Consider the following 24,197-nt stretch of genomic DNA (forward strand, 5'->3'; position numbering starts at 1 on the left):
ACTTTAATATGTCACAACGAAGCAGTCACCGCCCTCAGCCCCGCCCCAAGCCCCGGCTATCCATAAAATATGGGAATTTTTAAGATAAAGATAATGCAGATAATTCTCAGAATGTTGGAACTCTGTTTTACTGCTTGATTAATGACTTGATTGATGATGAATCAGTTTCTTTCAGTTCGATAGTTTCGGTTTGAATTGGGCTGAAACGTAGAATCAGTTATTGATCATGTAGTGTTCTGATGTTAATGGACCACAGCTGATAATGCATCATCATTATTCTGCTCTTGACTTCATGGTGGAGAAAGAGTCAGGAGACGGCCGCCATGAATGTCTGTTTTTACAGGGGTCACTGATGTAATGGTGCAGGCCAGATCAAACACGCAGGTTTCAACCAAAGGAAGATCGTTTCCAAAACACTGCAGGAATAAAATTATCATCTGAAGTTCCTTCCTCAAACATACGCAGGCCCAACTCCGTGTCATTTCGTCATAATTTACTGAACATCCTTTAGAAAAAAAGAAAGCAAATTTGCTTCTGTTTTATGCCATCAATCATCCAGTGAAAGTAGGTGTCACTTTTTTTTCGAGTATCTCATTTTTAGAGCGAAACACTTCAAAAAACAGATGCTGTGTTTGTCGTCACTGCATATTATTTAGATTTCCTTTTTCTTAAATCTGCGAGAAGTCATTTTTATTCATGAAGAGGGAAAAGAATGCTTATTTTCTCATTAAAGGCTGCAGTGTGTGTTTCTCAATTACTCAACACATGAGCGACCAGCAGCACTGATGGGGTCATCAGGTAGAAAACGAGAGATTAGCCTCCCCTCCTGAACTGTGATTTGCTGAAGAACCCCCTCCTCCTCACGTCTGGATCGTTAATTTGAACCTTGATTCAAACCCTCATTTATCCAGAGAGAGCTCACTGAGCATGGTTCCCCCCCTTTTTTCATCAGCGTCCTCATTGGTATTCATATGTTTCCTCGCGTTCGCATCTGGGGGCCGCGCAGTAACACCACAGGCCCGTCTCAACACCAGCTCCACGGGGGGGGGGGGGGGGGGGGCGCTGCCTTGCTCAGGAGAACTTCAGCTTTCCCAGTAAACCCCTGTCGAGTAAACCGAATGAATTCGCTGTTGGGAGATAGAGTTTTTTGGAGACGTTCCCATTTTACATTAAATCCACTGAAGAATTCATAGTTAATCGAATAATCTTTCACATTATTAAGCAAAAACTTCTGTTCTGTGTTTTATATCATTGTCAGATTTGAACTGCTTGTCAAAAGAAAAACATATATTTTTGAAGATGTTACTTCAGGAAGACGTCACAGCGCTCATGTCACTGTTTTCTGGAAGAAATAAGTGACTTTGATAACAAACAATCATTGATAATAAAATACTCATTATTAGAAGCTAATTTTCTTTGCAAATGTAGAATAATTTTTTGAACCTAGCTTTGCGTACTGTATATCACAGAGCACATTATCCAGGGCTGTCAATAGTTAACTTTTCATTTCTTCAAATACTTTGGATTTAAAAAAAATTGTATTAATTTAGATTTAATTTAACTATTTGATCTAGAAAATGTAAAATATGTAAATGTAAATAACTGACTATTGTTGTTCCTGTTGCCAGAGCACGAAGCTGTGTCGTTTTTAATTCTGGAGTCTGACCTCCAGCCAAGTTCTCATCCTATAATTAAACGGTCACTTATTCTGTCTTTAAATTTTTATCCAACAAATATTCGGTCCTTTCACCTGATGAACAACTAAAAACGATGATAGTCTCCGTCCACCATCGCGCTGAAGACATTTCCAGTGGAATTTATTGTTTGGCTGATTTTATGTGAAGTTTTGTTGGCTGCCAGGTCAGAGCAGGTCAGCTGGCTTTGGCTTTATTTCTCAGGCCAGTTCTGGCTGAAGTGTGTGGGAAATAAAAATGAACCCGAGATGATGATGATGATGATGATGATGATGATGATGATGATGATGATGATGATAATAATAATAATAGTAATAATGATAATGATAATGATTGATAATAACATTAATCCAGAAATGCAGCTGACAGATGAAATTTGACTGCAGAGCACAACCTGCACACAGTCCTGACTGTTTGGTGTTTAATGTGAAAGCTGTTACTGTAATAACATTATAATTACATATCATTACTCAACTAACCTTAATGGATGAAAAGAGAAGACACGATGTGAACCAGAACATCAGGAGCAGCTGTTCTCTGTCCGACGCAGAGCGAAGCAGGTGAACAGATGTTTTTTATTAACTCCGCCTCCTGAATCTTCATCAGACCTGCAGGAAAAAAAGATAGAGACTCAAAGAGGAGTTTTACCTGCTTCAAAGAAGAAGAAGAAGAATGACAATAGATGCAGTTTTTAATTTATTTAGGAAAAGAATCAAAATTTCTATCTTCATTTTGAAATTTAGGAATCCGGAGGCCTCTGTCTCCAACACACACACACACACACACACACACACAAACACACACACACACACTGTGCATGAGGCTGCAGCCCTCTAACACTTAGAAAAGCTCTTTCTCTTTAGCAGCATTTCCAAGAATCAAAATGTGGTTCCAGTCTCGTTCAGGTGGGACACATGGGAGGAAGGAAGCATGCAGTGTTTTCTTAGTTGGCGTAGGAAATCCCACAATGCATTGCAACAGCACTGCTACATAATGAGATCCCTAAAATGTTACAAGATTAACAGCAGCTGTGTGTCATCTTTGAGGCAAAGTTTTCCAAAAAATTATTTTGAACTGGAAATAAACTGCAAACTAAAGACTGAGAAACTTCAGAGCGTGCTGTCACACCTCAATCAATGATGTCACAACAGGTGCATCCAATCAGTGGTTACCCTGCAGGGTGGTTCTTCCTTTGTTTAACTCGCCTCACTCCTTAAATATGTGGCCTTGAAGCCTCATCACTCGTTTCCACTGAAGCTCAATCAGCCTAAAGTCATGTTTCATAAAAACGAAGTAATTCCCTCTCACGTCACAGGCAGGGCCTAAACTGTCGAGAGCTGAGCGGAAACCAGAACTTGAAGATTATGCTCCAGAAGTAAGAAAAAAACTAACAAAAATTCCCACTTCAGAGTTGTGACTTCACTAAACCTTTCTCAGCAGCTCATGGTGTGGTTCACTTTAATGTTATAATATATAATAGGACGATGTGGCAGTGGGAGGAAGAGGCTCTTTCAACATAAAAACTGAGAAGCTTCCAAAAGTGTTATAACTTTTAAAAAAAAAAATATTTCAAAAATTCAAAGCTGAGGTAGAAAATTCATGAATTTTTCTCTTTTTTTTTCTGTATTTGGATATTTTGAGATGACCCTGTTTTTATTTTAAACCTCATAGTTACAGAGATGATGTCTGAGGACGTATATAACCACCTCATCAGGGCAGACATTACTCACTCTGTCCCCTCACCCTCAACACAACCCTGCGTCCACTGAGGCACCATCACACTGAGTGCGCTGAATGTGATACTCCCCGACGGAGGCTTATCCATCTCGGATGAAAGAGTCCGTTTCACAGGCGGCCGGTGAAGACGTTACCCTACTTTACCAAACCTTTCTGGAAGGGAAGTTGTCGTGAAGACTAAAACAATATCAGGGGACTCAAAGTTGGGATGAAAACTGATGCTGCAGTTCCACAATTGATCACATCACCCAATCAGTCTCATCTGAGCACGTCTGAGCTGCAGGATCCCTGATTAGGACTCAGTCCATCAACAGTGACGGATTAACGGGTGGGACCGTGCTGTGATCAGAGAGACGCTGGTTTGAGTCTCTGAGGTTAATGAATGTGTTGTTACTGCAAAGTTATGACACTAAACAAAAAATCCTTTATTTGTGCATGAACAGAAATGAGTAAAAAAAACAAGAAAAACTTGTGCATGAAAACAGGGCCAGGAAAAATCAAACCAGGTCAGGTTTTCATCAGGACTCCATCATAGTGGTCATTAGAGGAACTGCAGGTTCCAGCACCTCATGTTCCAGCTCTGACTAATGAATACAGGGAAACATAAATGGTAATTAATTGTTACTTAGGAGCCACCTCAGCTGTTTCTGTCACTGTTTCCAGACGCATCATAAAGAGAGAAAACGTGACAGATATTCAAAGATGATCCTGAAAGAACAACCTGCTGCCTTTCAGAGTTTCACCTGCATTTTATTTTTGATTTAAAAAAAAAAAAAATCATGTTTTCTGTGACTTTGAGTGGAGTCAGACTTCTCAAATACAAAGCAGTTACTCCATGAACAGGAGCAGCCGTTTTCCACCCTGCAGAGCTGAGCTGTATGCAGGTCAGTGTACTGCAGGTATTTGTCATAGTGACCTCTTTCTCCGTCTGCAGAGCCCCTGTTAGAGAAATCTGAACAGACAGACTCTGGGTGTGTGTCGAGAGCCGGGCCCCTGCTGTTTGCTGCCTCACATCCACATTAATATTTCACGCTGAGTTTGTGCACGTTCAGTGTGTGTGAGTCTAGATAAAGAGCCACTGAAACACGCAGGTTTCTCATGTTACATTGTCAGTTAAATCAGTCAGAGGAAGTACATGCTTTTCAAGTAGATGCTTTTCAAAATAAGATCAAGCAGGAATGTTTTTTTTAATCCCCATGTTTCCTTTCTTAGATGGAGTAAATCCCTAAAACTTAATTGCCTGAAGTCGTTTTTACTGCCTTGTGTGCTGGCTTTTGAAGCATGTTTTATTTTTTTCCTTTAACAGGGATTCATAAAATACACAGTGGAGATGGAACAGGAAAAATTTAGCTGCAAACACCTGGAACACCAGGGTATTTTTAACCACTTTTTGTGCCTCTGCTGTTATTTCTATACCATTTCTGCTTCATTAGACAGTATCTTAACAGTGGAAAGGTTACTGGAAGGATGGGGGAGGAAGCAAAATGTAAACTGGGAACAAAAACTAGTCCAACAGAAACACGATGGTATTTTCTACCTTTAGTGCCTTTTGTTCCTGCCGTGTGTGTGGTGTGTGTGCTGTTTCAGATGATACACAGACACACGGGGAGGTATAAACTTGGGCAAAGAGCAGCCAAACTCAGGCTCGTTAGTCTCCCTCTTTACTTTTTAATGTGGTAGAAAATTCCACGTTTTGGTGAAGTGTAGACAAGGCGTAAACCACAGGGACTATTTTTAGGCGTTGGCGGCACAGGGCTTGCGCCATCCTGCCATTTCTCTGCCTGACTCATCACCACGACAGGAAATGAACTTCTGTCTTTCTCCACCGGCCACAGCAGCAGATGGTTTTCCAAATTCACCAGCCACTCCTTGCTCTTTTACTAGCCAAATTAAGTTAATTTAAATCTTTTTTTTCCCAAGAGCACACAGACCTCTGAGTGGTTGGTTACTTACCAAAATGACTGACTCACCAGGAATTGCCAGGAGCCATCATGAGGCAGAGAAACCTGCCAGATGTAACCAAACGAAACCAGTCCGCCCGGTGGTTAACGTTGCTTCCTGCTCAACAGAAATAACTAATTTGCATAAAAACACAAATGACTGAGTGAATCTCCAGTTGTACTTTAATGCTACTGTTTAGCTACACCACTGCATGTTTGATGAATCTAGATCCGGTAGTTAGAGCCCTGGGCCACTGCACCGGCTGCCCGCAACGGACTGGAGTCACACAGCGTCACTGTCATTGGTTGAAAATTAAATATAGTCAACGAGCGCATAATGCAATGATGGCAGAGAGTTCACAACCAACTCACCTGCAGAGAGGGTGAGTCACACTTTGAACATCTAAAAAGCTCTGTTTGGATTCTGGTCAGTAGACGGCAAAACTTCATTATAAAGTTTTATAATGCTACAGTTAGCTTAGCCTAGCTCTGACGCACTGGCTACCTGAGGGCACATCTAAAATGAGCAATTATACAAGTAGCAATGTCTCTCGTTGTATTGGTTTGTCCTCTTATGGACATAATGCACAAAAATAGGCTTTCAAATGGTTTAAATATATTTAGTTTTTTTTTTTTTTAACAAGGAATAATCAAATGTAATTTATGGCTAATTTTGACAGTGATGTTCCAAAGCATTACTGTACAAAAACTGGCCTAGAGGCTGAAGAAACTGGGCTAAAACCTCCTTAGCTGTTCTAAAATCACTGTAAACCAGGGCCTCGTGTGGCTTATTACTTATTAATTAATTAATTAATTAATTAATCAAGAAAATAATATCAAGATTAACAAATGTTGAAAATAATTAGAGCTGAAACAACGTGTTGCCGAAACAATTTGTCAATTGGTCAAGAAAAATTGTTGACAGTTGTGGACCAACTATGTAATGATCTCTAATCCATTCTGACCATATCATCCTGTACTGTTTCTTATTACTTATCGGCTGATATATATGAAGGTCTGGCTGTTGAAGGTCTGACTGTTGAAGATCAGGCTGTTGAAGGTCTGATTGTTGAAGGTCTGGCTGTTGAAGGTCTGACTGTTGAAGGTCTGGCTGTTGAAGGTCAGGCTGTTGAAGGTCTGGCTGTTGAAGGTCTGGCTGTTGAAGGTCTGACTGTTGAAGGTCAGGCTGTTGAAGGTCAGGCTTTTGAAGGTCTGCTTGATGACCGTCAGTCAGTCTGTGACCAGCTTATAAAAGTTTTCCTCATCATCCCTCCCTGGTCTCCCCTCCTCCTCCTCCTCCTCCTTCTGTCTCCTTCAAACTAAAATGACCTTCCCACTCCAGTCGGAACAGCACAGTCACTCTCCTCTGAGTGTTGGAGGCTGAAAATTCATCTGTTCAAGAAGTACCTCACATCCTCGTCGTCTTCCTCCTCAATCATCCTCCCTTCTCCGGTTTCTTCCTCTTCTCCGTCCTGCAGTAAAAATAAAAACCCTCTCCTCAGTCCTGCTCGTTCTCGTTTCTTATTTTTTTCTCTCTCAATATTCAGCCATATTGTGACTTTGACCCTTGACCTCTGTACTATAGTCTAAAGCTTCATCAGGTGGTCTGGATTGATGCTCGTGTGCAGGTTGCAGTTTGTTCTCTCTTTGATTTAATGAGACAAGTTGGATGAAAAATTTTCTTTTCAACAACAATGCAAGTGAAACTTTCTATTTTCATGTCGTGAAACTTTATGAAAAGTGTCTTTGTGTAATATCTGAGGGTCAATGTAAGAACTAAGTAAAATAAGTGAGTAAAATAATAAACATAAATAATTTATTTAACAATAAATTGTGAATGTAATAATGAGGCTCTTGTTTATATGGAGGTAATATGATCTTATTCTATGTCACATTGTACAAACGTGTCTGCAAATTGAATGTAATGAGATGGAAAACAGAGATTTTCAGGCTGAGTACTGAGTTGTAAAGTGGTTTCGCTGTGAGATTGTTGTTGTTGTCACGTTGGTGTTGTTTTTTAGTGCATGTGTGAGTCATTTAAAAGACACCATATTGGATTGTGTCATTGTTACCTGGCAGGTTTGGGACCAAGTTGTTATTGAAGTTCTCAACTTTGGCTTTAGTCACCATAAGTTTGTAAAAATGTCAGAAATTGTGCAGCTTGCATGACAATTAACATCAAATATTACATCATTCATGACATAAAAGATAAATAAAATGCATTTAAATAAACTATAGTAAAAGAAATGAAGAACAAATTCCTAAAAATGTTGTTAAATAATTTTATTAAATATAAATATAAATGAATAAATATAAATAATAATTTAAGGAGTAAAATGTGAGGTACATGTCCTTTAATCGCTGGTTTAACTCAAGGACAATGTCAATTCTTTCAGGTTTCAGTGCTCAAGTGCAAGTGAGTCAGATTAAAATCCAAGTCACGCTGTCATTTTGAAGTCATGTCAGTAGTCACTGTAATTTTGAGTTGAGCCTGAAGGCTGCACAGAGAGGACGCACACAGGTTTGTGTGGCTGTTTCTTTTCTCGCTGTGCTGCAGAGTGATGCAGCTGCCACTAAAGTCAGACTTGTCTTTGTTGGTTCTACAGCGTAGAACCCAGAGATACGTCCTCACACTGCTCCTCCAACGCTTCAGGTGCAGATGTGAATGTTGGATTATTGGTTTTGAAAAGTTACAGAAATCCAGATCCAGAAGGTGTTGAGGGATGACACTCCCCAACTGATCCGATCATCCAACAAGATACTGGCTCCCAACACAACACACAGGGCTGTAAGACTCATACAGGACCCGTGAGCAGGGACGGAAAACAGCCCTGCACTTAAACGACACAGGTGGGAATGTACTGATTAAGGTAACCAGCCAATACAAAACGTTCTGGGAAGTCCAGTTGAAGCCACAGATTACGGCATTCCAATCTTTATCAACAGAAACACGTCACAAGACGTTCACGTCACAAAGTAATTTGCCGAATGACGCCACGGTGTGTTGCAGCAAACGTTAAGCCTGGGTCAACTTCCTGTTTCTGGACGACCCTGCATTGTTCTGCAGGGGCACCCCCCCCGCACCGCCAGACTGCCCACCCATTAGCTGCACGACTTATCCTTCTGAGGGCTGTGGGGGGTTGTAGGGGAGGCGGAGCGACCCCTGCTGACTGGGTGAGTGGTGGGGTCCGTCTCCAGGACTGTACCGGTCTGAATTCACTTGATTTCATGTGAATCAACTTCACACCTGTTGTCCTGCGACATTAACATTTATCCAACTGTTCCCATGAGTCTTGAAAACCATTGAAAGTTTGGGGATATTAGAAGATTAAAGTCAGGATTTCAGTGATTTATAAAACAGAAGATGAACTTTGAAAGTCATTGAGAAAGTTGAAGTGTGGGTTGATTGTCATGTTGTGGTGTGAAGTCAGGAACTGAAGCGTCCTCTGCCTCCTGATTCCTCTTCTCTGGTATTATTTCTGTGCCCGGCCCCCTTCCCTGAGCTTTTCAAACATGCGTGTGTGTGTGCCACTGCCACAGCCCCCCCCCCCCCCCCCCCCCCCCCCCCCCACCCACCCCCCACCCACCCCCCACCCACCCCCCACCCACACACCCACCCTCCTCCACCCCCCTGTCCACCCCAAACTCCTCCACTCCACTCCTCCTTCTTAGTTTCCCACAGTTCCCTGCTTCACCTATTGAACCCAGCCACCAGCCCAGGAATGGAGCAGGGGGAACGGCAGGAATGTGGCTCCCAGTTCAAGCCAAAAACACAAAACAAGGAAGGCAGAACTTGAACGCCCCGCCTCCAGGGAGCCAGGCCTGCGTTTCCATTGGCTTATTGCTGTAGGCTGACCGCAGATCCTCTGTCCCCACTGGCTGCTTTTCCGTCTTCACTCCCCGCTGCTCTCCGGCCTATCAGAGCTCACTCATGCTGTTAAAGTATGTGTGTGTGTGTGTGTGTGTGTGTCATCACTCTGATCCTTACCGACAGCACCGTCTTGAGTCTTGCCTGGTTTCACCAACAACATTGTGGGATAATTATTCTGCAGCTCAGGACTTTGCTCTGTATTAGCTCTTGTTAGCTCCAGTGCAGCCATATTAAAGCTGTCGCACACACATTAGCGTCACTGCCTTGATGTCTTTATTAAAAAGCAACGTTTAAGTATATGAGGCAGAAAATGTGGTTATCACGAGGCCTTTTTGTGCAGTGCAGTGTCGAAAACCAGGTCGAATGTACGGCTATAGGCCAAGTCTCCACGCAGCTATTATTAGACTCCACCTCATCCTACAGGGGAGAATGATAAAGATAAGTCAGGTCAGTCGGCTGTGTCATCTGGGACTGGCTGCTTTTTAATGTCACAATGCAGAGACTCGTACAACAGGAGGACAGGCCAGGGAACCAAACTCAACAGCAGGAGAAGTAGTGTTGATGAGAAGAAGGTCAAAGGTCAGAGAGAAAGCGTCCTGGCAGCAGGTGGGAAATGCTGAATATTGTGTCATGGAGTTTCCTCTCTCTCTCTCTCGCTCGCTCTCGCTCTCTCCCGCTTTCAATTTAAATTCATGTTTAAATTCCAATATATTTGTTGTATGAAAACAGAGATTTACAGAAACATGTTTCTCAGCAGCAGAATCCTGAAAGTATCAGAGGATTTAAAGGTGGATACGAACCTCTGGAATGAAAACTGTCTGGGAAACATTAAGAGTTAAGTTTAGTGAATAATAGAAAAAAGTTCTTGCTATTGAAATAGTTAGTTTTTATATCATGTGGAGCTCATAAATCTTAATAGTCCATTATTACTGTACAAGGAGTTTCAGTGGAACTGCAGAATTTTACAGAACTTTACTGTCACAGCATATGACTCATCATTTAAAACTTATAAAATGTTAAGACTTTCTTTTACATACCCCCCATGTATGTAAATGGGAAGGACAGAAAAAAAAGGAAATACCTGTTAATATATCATTAAATTTATTGCAGAGCTTTTGTCCTGAGTCACATGATGTTGTGCAGATGTACCTAGTTAAGTCTGGACTGAGTGAAAACACCTTTTACTTACATTTCCCTTAAATCCATTGGATAATAATATCAAAAAAGATCATTTTATTAATGTTGAAGAGTTGAATCTGAATTTTAAAGGATCGATATGTAACATTCAGAAAACCCTTGTTATCGATGACCCCGGAGGCCGTTAGGTGAACTGCAGTCAGAATCCTGTTGCCTGCATCTGTGCGTATGAACGAGGGAAAACACTGATGAGACTGAACGTGATCGATCAGCTTCAGGTTGATAGATGATTTATTTTTTCGCTTTTTGGTTTTTTGGTTGAAAGCAAACTGCCTGAATGTGCACTGATCATTGTGTGATACATTGATTGCTGTAATATGTTATGTCAGTGTTGGCTAGCTGACCAGCTAGCCAGCTTAAGCAACAAGTCATTTTTTTCTCCTTGTATTATGTAATAATTTTCAGATCCAAAACCGAAACAATCTATTAAGTTCCAACCAATAAGAAAAGGTCAGATGAACCTCTCTTTTCTTCTTTGCTAAACATTTATTTATGCTTTGAAGCCTTGAGGGGTCCTGATCCCGGGGTCGGGAGCCACTGGTCTAGATTCAACAGATATGTGAGTGTATGTGTGAGTTCATGTCCGTGTTTTCACTATGAAGAAGAAAAAAAGAATTAAAAAAAAAAATACAGGAAAGCTTCACCATGGACGTCGTGTTATTTGGTTTTAAAAAGAATTTAAAAGTTAAAAAGCTCTAGCTCCTGCCCTTCCTTCCTTCCTTCCTTCCTTCCTTGTTGCCTTCACAATAATCCATCAGCCTACCTGCCGATCCGTCGCGGTGGATCATCGTATCAGAAGCGGGGACAGGCTGATAGAGGCTGACAGTCTCGTTGCTGATGGTTTCATGTGTTTTAGCTAATTAATGTCTCAAGATTAATGTGTTGATTATTAAATGGTGTGAAAACATTTCACATCCTGTATTTAAACAGCCACACTCTTTGCCTCCTCTCAGTGCCAGGAGGCATTTTGTCAGAGGGGGCGGCACTTACAGCAGATTCATTAATGTTATTTATTTTAGTCCCGTTGGTGATCTTTAAACGTGGGGAAACAAACTGTTGAAATGCTGAGAGGTTGCTGGACTGGGATCCAGACTGCAGGGCTGGGTTAGGCTTCGGTCTGGAGGCTCCCGTCAGGTTTCTCTCTTCTGGTGAGTGGAGAGGTATTTGGTTGGAGCCTGGCTCTTCCACTCATCTGCATCTTATTTGAATTTCCTGCTTGCATAATTCCTTGGTTAATGGGGAACTGCTCGGCACCGCCACAGCTGTTTTGCCTTTCCTGCCTGGCAAGAACGCCGCTAACGCAGCGAGAGGAGGGAGCGAGGGCAGGAAAAATGTTTAAAAAAAAAAATCTGCAAGTCATGTGGTGCTAAAATACAGTACAAACAACGTGTGATCCCCTGAGGACGGAGGAGGAGGAATGGAGTCAAACACCCACCCACTCCCTGCCTCACCCCCCCTCCTCCTCTGCATGTACAAATACTCTCTAACAGCACCACACCCCCTTCTCCAGAGCCACACTGAGCATGTGCAGTGATAGTGATGAGTCTCTCTTCGTCTTCTTCTACCCCTCCTCCCCCCTCCTCCTCCTCCTCACCCAGTCCTCAGCTCTGCTATGCTGGCCCTGTAATTGGTTGGTAACCGGCTTGGGCAGCACCACATTGCGCCAGGCGGACTTCAACCAGCCGCATTAGTCTGTTTACGCATTCACAGCCCTATTAGAGGCTGTTTGTTCGCTCATTAGCAAACCCGAGCTGGAGTTTGAACCCTGCCACAGCTGCTTTAACCGCCATAAGAACGGCGAAATGTGCGGGAATTTGTGGCCGTGACGTTGGCGCTACTGACAGCTGACAGGGTTTCCCTGATAAAACTCTGTGGCACAGTTTGTTCTCAGCTCACGGGTGTTTCGATCCTGTCTGCAAACATCTTAAATCATCCCAGTTTAAGGGCCAAATAAGTATTATGATGCTTAAAAGATTCAGTTGCTGAATATGTTTTTTCTCAGTGTGATGTGTGTTTTCAGATTAAATCAGCTGAGGGTGAGTGCGTCAGTCTGAATCCTGTCTGCTGTCTGAGGCACAGCTGGACTGTTCTACTCTTTTAATGATGAATTTTCTGATGTTGTTTATCTTATCTGCCTTTTTTCCCCCATTTTTCTTGTCTTTTTTATTTCCAAGGTCTGAACCATACCATAAAATCTAACACAAAACACATCCTCATCATTTTCATATTAGCTTGGTTTAGACTCAAAAAGGGAATTGGAATTGATTGGTGAGTTTGTCGAACAATAGAAAATTATTTCTTATTTATCAGGGACAATTTTTGTGTCATTTATCAGCAAAACCTGTCTGTACTCCTTCTGTTTCATCTCATTGTAGCTGAATATCTCTGTAAAACTGTGATCACTGGGTTCTGATGTTTACAGACAAAACCATGAAAGCATTGATCAAAAAATAATAATTAATCTTTAGTTGCAGCCTTGGATTGTAGATTTATTTTTTTTCGTCACTGCAGGCAACCGTGGATTTCATTTCATTTAACTGGCTTAAAAGCCTGCAGACACTCAAAACTCTCTTGAATTTGATAATCCATCACAACAAACCTTGTGTCTGTTTTTCTTGTCAAGGATGCGTTGTTGTTGTGTGGTTTGACAGTTGCACCCGATTGCCACAATTTGGGTCAAAAATCATAGTGACATCTGAACACACAGACTTGATTTACATATTTTAAGATTCAGTGTGACTCACAATGTAAGAGGATATTGTTTTTCCAGATGTCCATTGTAAGTACAAGTGCTTAATGTCTGCTTAGAAATCAACAAAAAGAAAATCAAGGAATTTTTCTTTTAAATACCCAGAATTTTCATTTCATTCAATTCCACAGTTTCTATGTGAAGCTTGCTCCAAGAATCTGACCTGAATCTGACAGACATTCAGTTTTTTATGTCTGAACTAAGCTTGGGCTGATGTGTAATAATATTGAATATTGTGATACTTCCCACGATATGCAATATTTTTCATAATATCGGACATATGTTCGTTGTTTTTTTTTTTTGCAGTTTTGCCCTGCTGCCCAGTCCAACCCTCATTTCACTGCTTTGGTTAGTGAACATGTGACCTCAGCATGTGGCAAATAAAACTGTAAACTACTGTTGAGACGGCATCGCTTGTACCTGAAATATAGAATACTATAATATAATTGTATATTATTAAAAAACACCTGAAACATAAAATACAAAAATGAAATTAAGTGATATTATTATTTATTATAAATAAACACTTAACATAAAAAACAACAATATCATTATTTATTAAAAATAAATACTTGAATCATTACAACGTAGGGTTGTCCTGTTCAGGTGCAGCCACAAAGCGTCTAAAAGAGCTGCAAACGTGTCTGACCCTGAACTACATCAGAGATGTGTCTGCTGACGAACGGCCGCTCTGCTCCTGAAGTGTTTCCAGCGAACAGTGAGGCAGTGGCAGAAGTAGCTGCAGCCTGTTGCTGTACGTGAATGTAGCTGTTCACAGATTCACCAACACACACAGAGACAACAACAGGACTGACCAACTTATTGTTAGTTACAGAATTAAAACTTTTACTGATAAATTCTTGCCTATTGTTACTGTGTGTGTGTGTGTGTGTGTGTGTGTGTGTGTGTGTGTGTGTTATCAAGTGAGCTTATGCACACTTGCACAGCCCTAATACAATCAATGAAATCTTATTAGATGTTTTCACTCTCTCTTTGTGTGTGTGTGTGTGTGTGTGTGTGTGTGTGTGTGTGTGTGTGTGTGTTAACCTGATGTTTCCAGATCAGTCACAGCTGTTGTGTCTGCTTTTATTACTTTCTCAGCAGGTGGGGGAGACTCCCCCCCCCCCCCCCCCGCTCTTTATTCAGCTCGTCGTCTCTTTGTCCTGTCCTGTTATTAGCTCGGCCGAGTGCTGGTCATCCTGACATATTGAGTCCTCACAGACCTGAGGTTTCTGGTGTCCTGCATCAATAACCGAGCAGGAATTTCCCCCTGTCCGGATCAGTAATGAAATCTGGGGTGTCTTTGTTGTGCGGCGGCAGTCATCGTTGTGTACATTTGTTGACCTGTGCATTCAGGTTAAATCAGATTTTCATGCTCCCAAATATCCCAAACGTGTTTTGGATATTTTTGTTTCAAAATATCGAAACATGAATGTGAGCCAGTTTATATCACCAGGTTGATTCTGAATGAGAGTTTGAGTGTTTGATAAAATAGAACTGGAACTGGAGATGCAACATTTACTAAATTAATTGAATAGTCAATCAACAGAAAGTTATATTTTCATAATTAATTCAAGCAAAAGTGACTATTTGAGCCTCTTATATTTGAGAGTTTTCTGCTTCTGCATCATAGTAAAACGAATCTGTGACAACTGAAAATTTGTGCATTTATTTATTTTTTTTTTCTGATATTTTATAAACCGAATGATTAATCAGTCAATCAGGAGAAAAATCAACAAATGAATCAATAATGAAAATGATCATTAATTGCAGCCCTAGATACAAGGATCATCAGCTATATACAAAAATAGAAACGCAACACTGCTCCCATTTTTCATTAGTCCAAATAAAGGATCTGAAGTGGCCCTTCACTGTCACCAGCCTGAGGCTCATCTGGCAGTAATCATGGTGCGGGGGGTGGATGAGCAAACGAGAAATGCTCATGAACACGTTTGTGAACAAAGTTTAAGAGACATGAGCCCTGAGTGGTTATATATTTTATTTCAATTTGTGAAAGATTAAAAAAAAGAAAAAGCTTCTTTACAGATCAAACAATTTGAATGTGTCACCTTTGGCTATTCAGAGCAAATGATGACCCAAGAAAATGTCTGAGAGATTAAACCATTGTCAAAACAAAATTTAGTTTCAATACAAAAAAAAACATTCATGTTTTTAAAAGGTTTGTTTGAGTGAGATTTTGGAGAAATTGTTCAGAAATGTGACCAGTTTTGTTTGCACGTTAAACATTTATAGTTTTACATTTTATGCTTTTACCGATGCTTTTTTTTCTAGACTTGCCTTAAATATGAGACTGATCATATTGTTCAAGATAATACTGGTATAACTATCTTAAAGCTCCACATTTTACTCTCCAGTGTTTTATCTGAAGTGTTGATCTCCATCTGAAGATATATTTGTGGTTTTAAGAACCAAAAACCATCTCAGTGTAGTTTTACATCTCCTCTCTCAGGCTTCTCTCTGGAGCTCTAGTAACAACAGGTCAGTCAGCCAATCAGAGGAGAGGATCTGAGGCTCTCTTCTGATTGGCTAACTGTTTTCTGAGTGATCCAATAAAAATATAGCAGATTTCAGGTAAACACTCAGAGAAACCAAATCCTGCAAGGTTGGATGGTGGGTCCAGGTGGGCGGGGCCTGTGGCGTGGCTGAGCACGGCGACTGCTTTGTTGTGACATCACAAAGTTCCAGAAGTCCTGTCAGCTGGTTTTAAGGCTCAGTTTCTGAATACAGGCTGTGTGCATTTCTCTGTGGACTGAGGCTTTGATACTTTCACAGTATTAATATAGAACCTAGACCTGCTTTATAATCACAAACACATGGACATCTACCTTTAGACTGGATGGAGCTTTAAAAAAATACCTTGCCCTGCCCCAAGCCAACCTGTTGTTACTAGAGCTCCAGAGAGAAGCCTGGGAGAGGAGATGTAAAACTACACTGAGATGGTTTTTGGTTCTTAAAACCACAAATATATCTTCTGATGGAGATCAACACTTCAGATAAAACACTGGATAAGTGTGAAACATGGGACCTTTAATGTGCCTGCCCTGTCCCCAACAGTTCCCAGTGAAGCCGCCCCAGATGGTTCTGAGTAACAAACCATCTGGTGTGTTGGGTTAAAATTCAGTCAATCAATAGTTAAAAAACCATTCATGCTGTCACATGCTGTGGAAGTTGCTACGGTCTGAATTGCGGTGGCAGCAGCCCTCATGACTCAGAGCATAACTCAGAGTGAACAAGATGAACTGAAACACACATTCTGCATTCAGGTGCTCTTGAGCAAGGCAGGACAGACGGACTGGAGTGTCCCATCTGTGCAGCCTGAATTAAGGAAGTTTCACTGGACGAGCCGTCGTGCCTTTATCTGCATCGGTACCTCTGTGTCTGGAGCCTCAGCCTCCCTCACGTCACTTATAAATTCTGAGCTCGTTGTGTCTCTGCGTGTCATGTGTCGCTGCTGCTGTTGTTGTTGTTGTGTGGAAATCCCCACAGTTTCACTAATGTGTGTCATTAAGCCAGAAACAAGCAGGCACTTTTTTCAGTTCCTCAAGTTTGACATTTTACCACCCACCACTGATGATTTTCGACAAAATGAGTTTTATGTGTTTTAAGCCACACCCCTGCAATTTAAAAATAAAGTCATGGGATTTAGTTGGATTCTTTTACAATGTGTGAAAAATGCATCTATATTTGGATGAGGAAGATTCATGAGCAAGTGTAAAGTGGTAATCCCCTGCAGCTGGTGGCTGTGGGTCAAGTCAAGTGGGTTTTTATTACACAAATCCAAATGTGTGCCAGCAACTCTTCAAGTCAGTCATTCATCCAGCTACAAACAAACCAACCAAACAAACCTGTGGAGATTGCCCCCCCCAACAAAACAATTTTGTACATTCAGAAACCAAACCCGCCAAATAAAGGTTATTTTAAAGATCCATATATTTTATACTATACTATATTTACTCTTCTGTCTTTTATCTGAAGTGTTGATCTCCATCAGAAGAAATATTTGTGGTTTTAAGAACCAAAAACCATCTCAGTGTAGTTTTACATCTCCTCTCTCAGGCTTCTCTCTGGAGTTCTAGTAACAACAGGTCAGTCAGCCAATCAGAAGAGAGGATCTGAGCCTCTCAGAGAAACCAAATCCTGCAAGGTTGGATGGTGGGTCCAGGTGGGTGGGGCTTGGGACAGGGAAGCAGTGGATCTTCTTTAGCTTTTATTGAAGCACTTTGTTTCTCAGCAGCTAAAAGACTTAGATATAGATAGCACACTTGACATCTTGGTGAACTTTCAGCAAAACTTTCTTCAAGTACCGGACCTTGGTTGTCATGGTTACAATAATAAACACACAGACTGTACTGAGAGTGGCGTACCTGCCTTCATCACCATGGTTACTATGATAACAGTCAAGTCTTGGTTAGGGTTCAGGTAAAGATGGTGATTTGGGTTAAAATAAGTTCTTCCTCAACATTAGATGATCTTTGTTGTCATGGTTACAGTAATAACAACGAATGGTCATGGATAATAGAAACAACATAAACTGCTCCTGTCACGTGGGAATCGAACACCGCTCTCCTGGGTCATATTCATCCATCCACCCCAACCTCCTCCTGACGTGGACTTTGTCGCTCTATAAACTACGTCACCGCACTTTTCCCTTTGCTCCTGTCATCATCACTACAACCACTAGATGTCGCCTAGCAACGGAACCTAACGATGGGTCATAGTGACCTGCTGACAGACGACCTGTGGGCTCGTTTCTTTTACTGGATGACGGTGTCTTATAATCGGTGGAGTGCTCCTTTACAGATTCACTCCCTGATTTGAGCCAGGCAGCTGCAGAAACCAGGACTACAGTGAGAACGATCTCCAGCATCAGAGTAATTTGATTCATCGTTAATAAAACATTTCTGATAAGTGGAGCTGTAATGATAAAAAAAAAAACTCTGAGACAAATCAGGGAATATTGTTTTACATCATCCAGCCCTGCAGCTTCAGATAGATTCTGCTGACTGTCCCTACAAACAAGAATCCCCTCGTTAACAGAGCAGACAGACAGGCAGGCAGACAGACACCCCCTCACTACCACCACTTAAGGAGAAAACCCACAAAGCTAATTAATTAGGGCCGACTGGCTCATTTGCATGTTTTGTAAGCACTAATTAAGATATGCAAAATATCCAGATGAGTGCCGCAGCCTAAATGTATTTTAAGCGGCTCGTCGGCGCAGAGGTATGGACAGGAAAATAGATTGAGGCCACGTCCTCCACCGTCGCATTAATCTGAGGCTTCCTGCGTCAGAGTGGCCTCGGCAGGAAGCGCAGGACGTACAGGAATTTGTCTCCGGGACTTAAATATTAATACAGTGTGTAGTGACAGAGAGCAGGGACAGCTGGACCTCACGTATGATGCAAAAGGACCGCAAGACGTGCAGCGCACAGCACGGAGCGTATAGACAGGAGAGGACACGCGGGGACAGTTTATTATCTGTGACCCATCACACTTCATGTCAAAGGTTTGGGCTCTGAACTGAAGAGTCGGTTCACCTTTAATAAAAATGAATAAATAAATAAATAAAACGCAGGTACACAGAGCTTAGAGTCCGCAGCTGTTTCTTTGGCAGAAAGTAGTTCCACAGAAAGTAGTTCCACAGGGAGCGGCTCACAGCAAGGTCTGTGGATTATTCAGAGTTACAGCATCTATTGAATTTTTGAAAGCTTTGAATACCACAAATGAAATGGCTGTTCAACTCAACTGAACTGGGCTCCAGCAAAAACCAGACATCAGGCAGACATGTCTTTCATTACTGAATAAAATGTTGTTGTAATTTGAATTTACACAACAAAACAAGACTAGGCCAGATCCTAGTCCATGTCTGGACCGTGTCATGTCAGCTGGTTTCCTGTCTGTGCTCACATATACAGCGTTTTCACACAGCTGAAGTCACAATAAAGCAGTGACTGAGCCACCATGTTAATGTCCGAGCTGCTGCTAAAATCCTGATTTTAATAATCAGGACAGGATACCCTGAAATGGTCAGAGGCTCATTCTCCTCAGCTGCTGTGCAGTCAGAGGGGCAGGTGTGTGTGGAGGGAACGGCCGGCGACACTGTCGACTCTCTTCTACGGAAAGTCACAAAGATTTGTCCAAGAAGAGTCTGGACGTGTCGCTCGGCTAAAGGCTCTGAAAACCGAGTGAAATAAAAATATTCACTGTTGGTTTTTATCTGTAATAGTTGTGTAATGACTGTGACCTTTGAACCTCAGGAGCATTGTATCACTCACACACACACACACACACACAGTCCCAGAGCAGAGCTGGTTAGTCTCAGGTTGGTGATGGATGGAGGATGAGGTCAGTCCTGAGGGGGATCCAGACTCTGTGGAAAAGACCTGTTGTTCTCTCTCTCTCTCTCTCTCTCTCTCTCTCTCTCTCTCTCTCTCTCTCTCTCTCTCTCTCTCTCTCTCTCTCTCTCTCTCTCTCTCTCTCTGCTGTGCTGCTGTGCTGCAGTCCTCTGATGATCTCATCCACTCACTCACAGAGCCTCAGTAACCCACACTCACACACACACTCACACACACTCGTCACTTCCTGGGGAACACACTGCTGGTGATTCCCTCTTAAAGGAGCTTTGTGATGTTTAGATGTTGATCTCTGGTTGTAGATAAACAAAGATTCTTCATGATGCATCAGTTTTAATAGAAACTATTTAAAATGAACTTTTAATAGAAATAAAATTTGGGCTCGTTGATGTAATATTTGTTTCCACCCACTTGAACTGTGAGAGTGGCTCAGAGGGAGAGACGTGGGGAAACCCGCTGTGTGAGGTGAGAGTGAATGGTGCGTACAGGTGATGTAAATAAGGAAGTTAGTTATCGTCCACTTCTCAACACGACCAATCAGCAGCTGCGGTGACAGCAGTTCTTTAAATTGCAGCAGTTTGAGTCAAACCTCAGTCCAGTGTGACCACTTCCTGTGGATATCGTTACCTTTGATGTCCCTCGTTAATAGATGGCGAATAAATTAACCTGCTTAGAGATCAAAGGAAAAAAGACGCTCCTTATTACTGCAGAACTTGCCTGAGAATCATCAGGTTTTTAGGATTTCTTCAGGATCACAGTGATCCAGTGACAGTTGTGTGTACATCCATGACTTCACTGCAGACAGGAGCTGCTAAAAAGCTAATTCAGCAAACTTAAATTTCCAAAATGTAAAAAAACAACACTCAGTTGACAAGTTTAAATCTTTTCATATTGGTGAAGACTTTTTACATTTAACATTTACATTATCCAAGAGTCTTTGTACAATGTGTCACAATGTCTGTCCTGGAAAAGGTCCAATAAGTGAGTTTTGGATTAAATTCAGCAGATTTTTTTGCAGTCAACAGTCAGGACTGAGTCAGGTTTTACCTCATGGATTTGTGGAGACAGATTAAATCAATTTATATGGTGCAACATGTCATAATATTTTACTTTACTTTCAATTGTGAACATAGATCAAGAAGAAAAAAACAACCTCAGTATTGGTGATAAATGCATGTTTCAGGACCTACACTGAACCGAACCAGAGTTTCAGGCCCGTTTTCAGAGCGTTATATTAATGTCACATCATCTCTGTTGTTAGAACCAAAAACAGGAATCTGATGAAATCTCCTCCAAACAGAAACAGATGCTGCCACATCTGTTGGACTTCAAGTCGTTTCTCTGAGTCAGATCATGGTTGTGCTCAACCTGCTTTTGTTAAGTGGTGTGAAGATAATTTCCTCAACATGAACTTATCAAAACTGAACTGTGTCCTAATTCAGGGGCTGCAGCCTTTAAAGTGCGATTGCATCACAGTGGCGCCGCTTCGAAGGACTTTGATTGGCAACAGGAAGCAACAGGCGGGCGAAAATCCTCCGTAGACCAGGCGGTCTCACTTCGGTTTGTAAGAGCCACACCTTCGCAGACCGAAGGACTTCCAAGAAGGACGCGGCCCCTGAATTGAGACACAGCTGAAGGAAATAATGACTGATTTCAGGCAGAACAGTGACAAACCATGCAGGATGCAGGAGGTAGCGGGGATGAGTGTTCAATGAGTCAGTTGTCAAACAAAGAATTGACTAAATGAGGAAGGTGAACTCACATCTGTGATTCCACATGCGATGTGTAGTTTTTATGATTCATTCATTGAAAATCTTCTGACTCTCTGGTTTAATTGCTGCTTTAATGGGTTCTCTGTGAAGGACAATAATAACCTAAATGGTTTTGTGGAAGTTTGCTCCAAGATAATTGGACTCCAGCAAAGAGACTTGTGCTCCCTGTGGGCGAAAGAGGCGGCCCACGAGGCACGAGGAATTATTGCTCAATCTGACCATGTTCTGTCCAGTGAGCTCGCTGCGATGCCCTCAGGCCGCTGGTGTATCTGCCCCTCAGGAGAACAAACCGCGGCTCCATGTCCTTCATTCCCTCGGCTGTCAGGCTGCTGAACAGACCCGAGTCATTTTAATGACCACTACTTTCTTTTTATACTCTGGTATTTACTTCTATATATTAGTTATTTAATTATGTGAACTATAATAAAATGTTGTTCCCTCGCTCTGACGGCTCAGATCCTCTCCTCTGATTGGCTGACTGACCTGTTGTTACTAGAGCTCCAGAGAGAACCTGAGAGAGGAGATGTAAAACTACACTGAGATGGTTTTTGGTTCTTAAACCACAAATATATCTTCTGATGGAGATCAACACTTCAGATAAAACACAGAAGTTAAAATATGGAGCTTTATCTCTCTCTCTCCCTCTCTCTCTCTCTCTCTCTGTCTCTGACTCTTCAGTGTTGATCATGTGACTCCCACACTGTGAACGAGTGTGTATTTCAGTGTGTGTTGTAGAAACTGTATAACGCAGCAATAACACTGGAGCTGCCAGGATCAGCTGGTTGCTGCTCAGACGACGTTTGCATTAAGCTGAAGCTTCATCACAGGTCGGGGGGGGGGGGGGGGGGGGGGGGGGTCTGCATCTCAGGGTCTCCCCATTTAAAGATGTAAGGGTGTGGGTTTGTTGTTTCAGGTACTGCAGAGAAAGTGAAGCCTGGTTTGATTAATGAATAGATCGAGGAGTCTGAAGATGTATCAGACACAAAAACACTGCACAGACAGGATGTTACTGCTCCGGACAGTTTTAATTATTTTAATTTTAATTAATTTGCTGTTTGTTGTGAAAATTGTGAGGTAAACAGTGGAAATACAGTGTTGTTGTTGTTGTTGTTGTTGTTGTTGTTGTTGCAAAATTATACACCAGGACTGTGAGCTCGCATGTATGCGACTGCAGCGTCTACTCCAGTGGTTCCCAACCTTTTCCAGCTCGTGGCCACTTGATCTCAGAAATGTTGGCGGCTCAGATCCGACCCCGTAACAATACAGAGGCCAGATAAAGCCTCCTCAGAGAACTCTTTATTTTAATGATAAAGACCGAAGATTCAGGACTGAACTGAGAGCAGGGGAAGCTCAGTTTTCTTCTTTGTTTGGCTGAGGGACCACTTGTTGATTCACCATCTGTCTCTCGACTCTCTGTCCTTTTTATTTCTTCCTGTTGCGAAGCAGCTATTCATTCTGATTCTCCAGCTTTTGCCATGGGTGTGATCTTTCAGCGTGTAATCAGACTGATAAACGATGTGGTCCAGCCGGCGATGATACAAAAAGTTCCTCTCACAGTGACAGGCCTTAATAAGAGAAAACCACTGGTCTAAACTTTAATGTTGCTGATTTTGGAAGTGAGAGGAAGTAAATCCAACATTAAAAACGAGCCTTTCTTCAAATGCTGTCAAACGCTGTTACTTTTTATTTCATCAACCTAAAAACAGCCGTGTGGCTGTAGGTTATCTGCACCTGACTGAGTCCGAGCTTAGTGACCCTCCTGCTGCGTGGCAGAGAAATCTTCTGCTGTGGGACAGGAAACACTGCAGAGCGAAGCGAAGAGCGGGCTCCACTACAGATCAGCAGACGTCCTGCGGTCAGTCAGGCAGCTGAAGGTTTCTGCCTCAGAACAAAGCAGACGTCAGAATCCAGCGTGGGCCTCAGGTGGACTGGGATCAGCTGCTGTCACCTCTGTGCTACAGTGTGCTGTAAACTGAGGACAGGGACTGCTGGTTTTCTTCTTCTGTGGTGCTTTTGAGAGACTAATGTTAAAGACACTAAAGTAAAAAGGTGGAGGTTGATGTGGAGCTGCAGGTAGTGAATGAGGAGGGATTTTTCATTCATCCCAGACCACTTCTGATGTGACATCACAGATCGCAGTCCTCTCATTGGCTCCTCACTGAAAGTGAAATCTGACAGAAGTTCAGCTCTCTGCTATAATACACCTGCACTAATGCACAGAGGGACGGATGTACACATGTTGAGTCTCTCTCTCTCTCTGTCTGTGTCTTTCTCTCTCTCTCTGTTCATCAGTTCCTCCCTTCTCCGTTTTGGCACATGTTGCCACGGTAACTACTGCCTCTTTTTTGGGCCAAGTTGTAGTGATGCAGTTTTTAAGGCCCATACTGGGTTCAAACCACAGCTTCATTTATGGACACACACACACATACACACACTGTCACACCTCCACACATGTACAGTAGTTCCATTCCATCCTCTCTCTCTCTCTCTCTCTCTCTCTCTCTCTCTCTCTCACACACTCACACACTCACACCGTCCCTCTCTCTGCTTTCAGGTCCCACAGGAGATTACCCAGAGTGCCGCTGGCCTGAGGACCGACCAGAGAGGAGAGAGAAGAGCGGGAGAGACAGAGCAAGAGATCGAGGAGGACAAACAGCGATTGGAGGAGGAGGTGGAGCCTCAGTAAGAGCCCCTCCCCCTCCACAGAAGCCCCTCCCCTCCGAGGAAGTGCAGTAAGTAATGATTTTATCTTTTTTTTTTTTTATTGGGGGAAAGTTGTCGTCATCACACTTTCTTCCATCAAAGCAACCTGAAAAGCGACAGCGTTTTATTTTGAAATATGAGTACAGGATATCCTGTCAGA

At 42.2% G+C, this 24,197-nt stretch overlaps 1 protein-coding gene across 1 annotated transcript in view; it reads left to right on the forward strand.

Annotated features, from left to right (window-relative positions):
- Positions 1-24,197, forward strand: part of LOC139633879 (zinc fingers and homeoboxes protein 2-like) — a 127,925-nt gene that overhangs the window by 20,354 nt on the left and 83,374 nt on the right. Inside the window, exon 2 of the mRNA XM_071499904.1 lies at positions 23,889-24,066. The gene's annotated coding sequence lies outside the window, so the exon portion shown is untranslated. The remainder of the gene's footprint in view (positions 1-23,888; positions 24,067-24,197) is intronic.

This window comes from Trachinotus anak, unplaced genomic scaffold (assembly GCF_046630095.1).
Source record: "Trachinotus anak isolate AG129_WGS33_773 ecotype Australia unplaced genomic scaffold, CSIRO_AGI_Tana_v1 ptg000016l, whole genome shotgun sequence".
Taxonomy (NCBI): domain Eukaryota; kingdom Metazoa; phylum Chordata; class Actinopteri; order Carangiformes; family Carangidae; genus Trachinotus; species Trachinotus anak.